Here is a 6,000-nt window from a genome sequence, read left to right as displayed (position 1 = left end):
TTCACACCCAGGTAGTTTTACTAAATTAGACTGTCTCTTGCCAGTTCCGTAGGTCCGCCCACAGCCTTGAGTTTGTCTTTTAAAATCCAAAATTCTATTCAAGTTCGTAGTTTCTTCCATAAGCACTATAGAGTTCCAAACTTTTCGGTAGATAGTCCCAAATTAAATTTCCTTTCGAATGAGCCCAAACACAGGGGGGTTTCTTGTGCATTTTGCATTCCTTCACCCTTTGCGGGATGCAAGGCTGGCGTGGGGTGATGCTAATGACAGCTTTGCATGGTGCAAAGTTGCAGTACTGGGGCCGCCAGGGCTCTCTTTAAAGGGAATGTCCTTTGCGCCGTGGCTGCCATGTTTTTCTTGTCGGCCCGACAATGGCGGCCGTTGGTTTGGCCGGGCCACCACCATGCAGCCCAGGACACCCTCCTGGGTGCCGGGTCACTGGCCTGGCTGAAAAAGTTCCTGGTGGCCAAGTGGCTACCACCAAAGCCAATGCAGAGTTCACCTTGGCCCTCCCAGCTTTAAAAGGGGAAGAGCATTGTGGCGGGTCAGTGCTACGCATAGCGGCTATGAAACACTGATGTCATTCGCGCCGCCCTGAGATCTTCAGCGCCATGCTGAGAAGCGCGACACTCTATTGCCCCGAGAGCACCTTGGAAACATGGTGGAACACCTCAGACAGCGCTCCGCCTCGTTTCTGGGGTGCTTTGGCCCAATTCAACAAGAGCGGCGGTCCTCCTGACTCGGGCGCAAAAAGGCCTGGGTTCGTAAGTTACTGCCCTGCGACACTGGCGTGAGGCAATTTCACCCCCAATAAATTCAATGGGGAACCCAGGAGAAACTTCTTCACCCAAAGAGTGGTAAGAATGTGGAACTCACTATCACAAGGTATAGTTGAGGCAAATAGCATAGGTGCTTTTAAGGGGAAAATAGATAAACATTTGAGGGAGAAAGGAATAGGGTTTTATGCTGATAGGTTAGATGAGGAAGGATGGGAGGAGGCTTGAGTGGAGCATGGACTGGTTGGGTTGAATGGCCTGTTTCTGTGTTGTAGACTCTATGGGCCCAAGTTTCCCCTGACCCTTAGAACACTGCACCTCTGTGAGCTGCACTGACTTACTGGAACAAAAAGCGCATCAATCCTTACCGTGGTATTCTCCACGCAGCAGCACCGATGTAGGGCCCTGGCGTAGCGCAGCAAAACCAGCGGGGAACGGAGCCAGGTTCTGGCGCTGAAAAGAGTGCGGGACCTCTGCACATGCGCGTTAGAGTGTGCGTGCATGTACAGTAGCTCTTCGCCCCCAGATTCTGTGTACGTGTGCTGCAGGCTGTGTGGGAGGGGCCCGAAGCACGCCGCCCCTACCCCTGGCCGAATGGGCTCCCCGCCGCGACCTGCGAGGGAACAGATGGCAATGTCCGTCATCGGAGACAGGAGATCCCAGGAACAGAAAGTCAACATAAGAACATAAGAACATAAGAATTCGGAACAGGAGTAGGCCATCTAGCCCCTTGAGCCTGCTCCGCCATTCAATAAGATCATGGCTGATCTGGCCGTGGACTCAGCTCCACTTAACCGTCCTCTCCCCGTACCCCTTAATTCCTTTATTGGTTAAAAATCTGTCCATCTGTGACTTGAATACATTCAATGAGCTAGCCTCAACTGCTTCCTTAGGCAGAGAATTCCAGAGATTCACAACCCTCTGGGAGAAGAAATTCCTTCTCAACTCGGTATTTTAAGGCTGTGCCCCCTAGTTCTAGTCTCCCCTACCAGTGGAAACAACCTCTCTGCCTCTATCTTGTCCATCCCTTTCATGATTTTAAATGTTTCTACAAGACCACCCCTCATCCTTCTGAACTCCAAAGAGTAAAGACCCAGTCTACTCAATCTATCATCATAAGGTAACCCCCTTATCTCCAGAATCAGCCTAGTGAATCGTCTCTGTACCCCCTCCAAAGCCAGTATATCCTTCCTTAAGTAAGGTGACCAAAACTGCACGCAGTACTCCAGGTTCGGCCTTTCCAATACCCTATGCAGTTGCAGCAGGACCTCCCTGCTTTTGTACTCCATCCCTCTCGCAATGAAGGCCAACATTCCATTCGCCTTCCAGATTACCTGCTGCACCTGCAAACTAACCTTTTGGGATTCATGCACAAGGACCCCTAGGTCCCTCTGCACCTCAGCATGTTGTAATTTCTCCCCATTCAAATAATATTCCCTTTTACTGTTTTTTTTTCCCAAGGTGGATGACCTCACACTTTCCGACATTGTATTCCATCTTCCAAACCTTAGCCCATTCGCCTAATCAATCCAAATCTCTTTGCAGCCTCTCTGTGTCCTCCACACAACCCGCTTTCCCAATAATCTTTGTGTCATCTGCAAATTTTGTTACACTACACTCTGTCCCCTCTTCCAGGTCATCTATGTATATTGTAAACAGTTGTGGTCCCAGCACCAATCCCTGTTGCACACCACTAACCACCGATTTCCAACCCGCAAAGGACCCATTTATCCCAATTCTCTGCTTTCTGTTCGCCAGCCAATTCTCGATCCATGCTAATACATTTCCTCTGACTCCGCATACCTTTATCTTCTGCAGTAACCTTTTGTGTGGCACCTTATCGAATGCCTTTTGAAAATCTAAATACACCACATCCATCGGTACACCTCTATCCACCATGCTCGTTATATCCTCAAAGAATTCCAGTAAAATAGTTAAACATGATTTCCCCTTCATGAATCCATGCTGCGTCTGCTTGATTGCACTATTCCTATCTAGATGTCCCGCTATTTCTTCCTTAATGATAGTTTCAAGCATTTTCCCCACTACAGATGTTAAACTAACCAGCCTATAGTTACCTGCTTTTTGTCTGCCCCCTTTTTTAAACAGAGGCGTTACATTAGCTGCTTTTCTATCCGCTGGTACCTCCCCAGAGTCCAGAGAATTTTGATAGATTATAACGAATTCATCTGCTATAACTTCCGCCATCTCTTTTAATACCCTGACATGCATTTCATCAGGACCAGGGGACTTGTCTACCTTGAGTCCCATTAGCCTGTCCAGCACTACCCCCCTAGTGACAGTGATTGTCTCAAGGTCCTCCCTTCCCACATTCCTGTGACCAGCAATTTTTGGCATGGTTTTTGTGTCTTCCACTGTGAAGACCGAAGCAAAATAATTGTTTAAGGTCTCAGCCATTTCCACATTTCCCATTATTAAATCCCCCTTCTCATCTTCTAAGGGACCAACATTTACTTTAGTCACTCTTTTCCGTTTTATATATCTGTAAAAGCTTTTACTATTTGTTGTTATGTTTTGCGCAAATTTACCTTCGTAATCTATCTTTCCTTTCTTTATTGCATTTTTCATCATTCTTTGCTGTTGTTTAAAATTTTCCCAATCCTCTAGCTTCCCACTAACCTTGGCCACCTTATACACATTGGTCTTTGATTTGATACTCTCCTTTATTTCCTTGGTTATCCACGGCTGGTTATCCCTTCTCTTATCGCCCTTCCTTTTCACTGGAATATATTTTTGTTGCGCACTATGAAAGAGCTCCTTAAAAGTTCTCCACTGTTCCTCAATTGTGCCACTGTTTAGTCTGTATTTCCAGTCTACTTTCGCCAACTCTGCCCTCATCCCACTGTAGTCCCCTTTGTTTAAGCATAGTACGCTCTAGAAAGGAAACAAGAAAGGGAGAAGGAGCTGGCAAAAGTGACCATCAAGAAAGAAGATGTCAAACTCATTATGAACGAGATGGAGATTTCTCGAAATGCAGCAGAATCTGGGAAATGTCGTCGAAGTCTTGATTGCTCTCACTGACTGAGGCCATCGAGTGTTCCTTGGAGGGGTAGCAGAAAATAAAGAGATTGGGGGCCAAGAGCTGTGTTGAATGGGACCTGGGCACCCCTCCGCTCCACCACCTCTCCGCTTCTCCCCCCTCCTCTCCTGCCCTCTCCCTTCTCTCCTTCCCCCCTCCCTCCTCTCCTCCCCCTCTCCGCTCCTCCCCACCATCCTCTCCTCCCCCACTCCTCTCCTTCCCCCATCCTCTCCTCCCTCTTCCCTCAACTCCTCCACCCCTCTCTCTCCTCTCCTCTCCATCCTCTCCTCCCCCTTCCCTCCACTCCTCCACCCCTCTCCTCCCCTCTCCCTCCTCTCCCATCCATCCTCTCCTCATCTCCCTCCTCTGCTCCTCCCCCCCTCCGTTCCTTCCCCCATTCTCTCCTCCCCCCTCCTCTCCTCCTCCCATTCCCTACTCTCCTTCTCCCCCTCCCTCCTCTCCTCCTCCCCTTCCCTCCCCTCCTCCTTCCCCTCCCTCCTCTCCTTCTACCCCTACCTTCTCTCCTCCCCCTCCTGTCCTCCTCCCCCCTCCTCTCCTCCCCCATCCTCTTTTCGCTGGCTAAACTTGCTTAAATGGCCAAAACAGGCATAAGTGGCTGGTAACGCCCCCTTTTGGAAAAAAAATGAACTAAAAAGAAACTGAACTAATTCACTGAAACTGGAGCAAACTAAACGTGGAGAATTGCGATTTTTAAGATACTCCAAAAAAAACTATTTGCTCCAAAAAAAATAGGAGCAACTCGGGGGAAAATTGGGCCCTAGCTAGTAACTATGTAATATTCTGATCGATTTTCCTTAGGTCCAAAGTGGATGACCTCACTTATCCACACTTTGAATGCCAGCTGCACAGTATCTAGTCTATCGATGTCCCTTTGTAACTTTCTACTGCCATCTGCACTGTTTACTACCACCTAACTTAGTGTCATTTGCAAACTTGGATATATGGCTCTCTATTCCTCATCAAAGTAATTTATAAATATCGTGAAATTTTGAGGTCCAGTATTTGAGATCCAATGGTAAATCATTGTCACAGCCTGCCAATTGGAGTACATCCTCATTATCCCCACCCTATCTCCTAACCCCTACCCTACAGATCTCTGATTAGTTGATGTTTGTCCAAGTGCTCTGCCACTCTGTCCATAATAATAGATTCTCGTAACTTCCCCACAACACACGTTAGGCCAATAATTACCTCTCATTATTTTCCAGAATTTCATTTTTTAACTTATACTAAGCCTAGTAAATTCCTCCCCTTGATTTACTATTACTTTTCAACATGTCTCTGGTACTTTATCCTCTATTGTGAAGACAAGGTAAGTAGTTAGCAAGTCAGCCATTTGATGATTTTCAGTGACAATGTCATTAATGGACAATTAATGTACAAATGCAGCAACTTCATGAAATCACAGGGAGGTTAAGCACGAGATGCCATTTTCAGGAAGCTAATGCTGAGCGGGGCAAATCGTCCAGCAACTTGTGGTGATACACAGGATCTCTCTTCCTCACCTCAAGTTGCTGGCTGATTTTTTCATTAATAACGGCAAGTGTCATTCACACACTATTATTGTTTCAGCAAAATCTGGCCCCATGTTTTCCATTTCCTCTCACCTTGTCCTCCCTGTGTCCCTGTGTCCACACCAGGTGTACTGCCCTGAGATATTGAGGAGGGAATACGGGATCCTGCACATCCCATTCCTTCCCTCACAGTCTAACTCAGTGAAGATGTGAAAAAGGTCCTTCATGTCTTTTCTAGTTTCTTGTACCTGTTCTCACCCTGATTGAGGATGAATACTCTCATCAGTCTTGTACTGTATCTGATGGTAAATAAAGTGTCACCACTCACACTCTCTACTTTCCTCTTAAAGGAGAAAACCGCACACAACCAGAGCCAAAGCAGTGACATCAGGGGCAGAGCCACAAGCCTCCGACCTCTCACCCTTTCTGAGGGAGCTCTGGAATCACTGGGCAGTCACACGGAGCGAGCAGCGAGAGATGGAGAAGTAGGATGGGAGGAGCCAGCTCCAGGTTGGTCAGGGAACTCCTCGTACTGTGTCTCCAGTTCCTCCTGTTACAGCACAATCTGTCATCGCAATATATTGCCAGTGTTTAATATCGTCACTTGTACTGAGTGCACTGGCCATTCTGCAGCTCATGTTCCCCTGTT

Source organism: Pristiophorus japonicus, chromosome 6, assembly GCF_044704955.1.
Source record: "Pristiophorus japonicus isolate sPriJap1 chromosome 6, sPriJap1.hap1, whole genome shotgun sequence".
Classification (NCBI taxonomy): domain Eukaryota; kingdom Metazoa; phylum Chordata; class Chondrichthyes; family Pristiophoridae; genus Pristiophorus; species Pristiophorus japonicus.
This window is presented reverse-complemented; position numbering follows the sequence as displayed.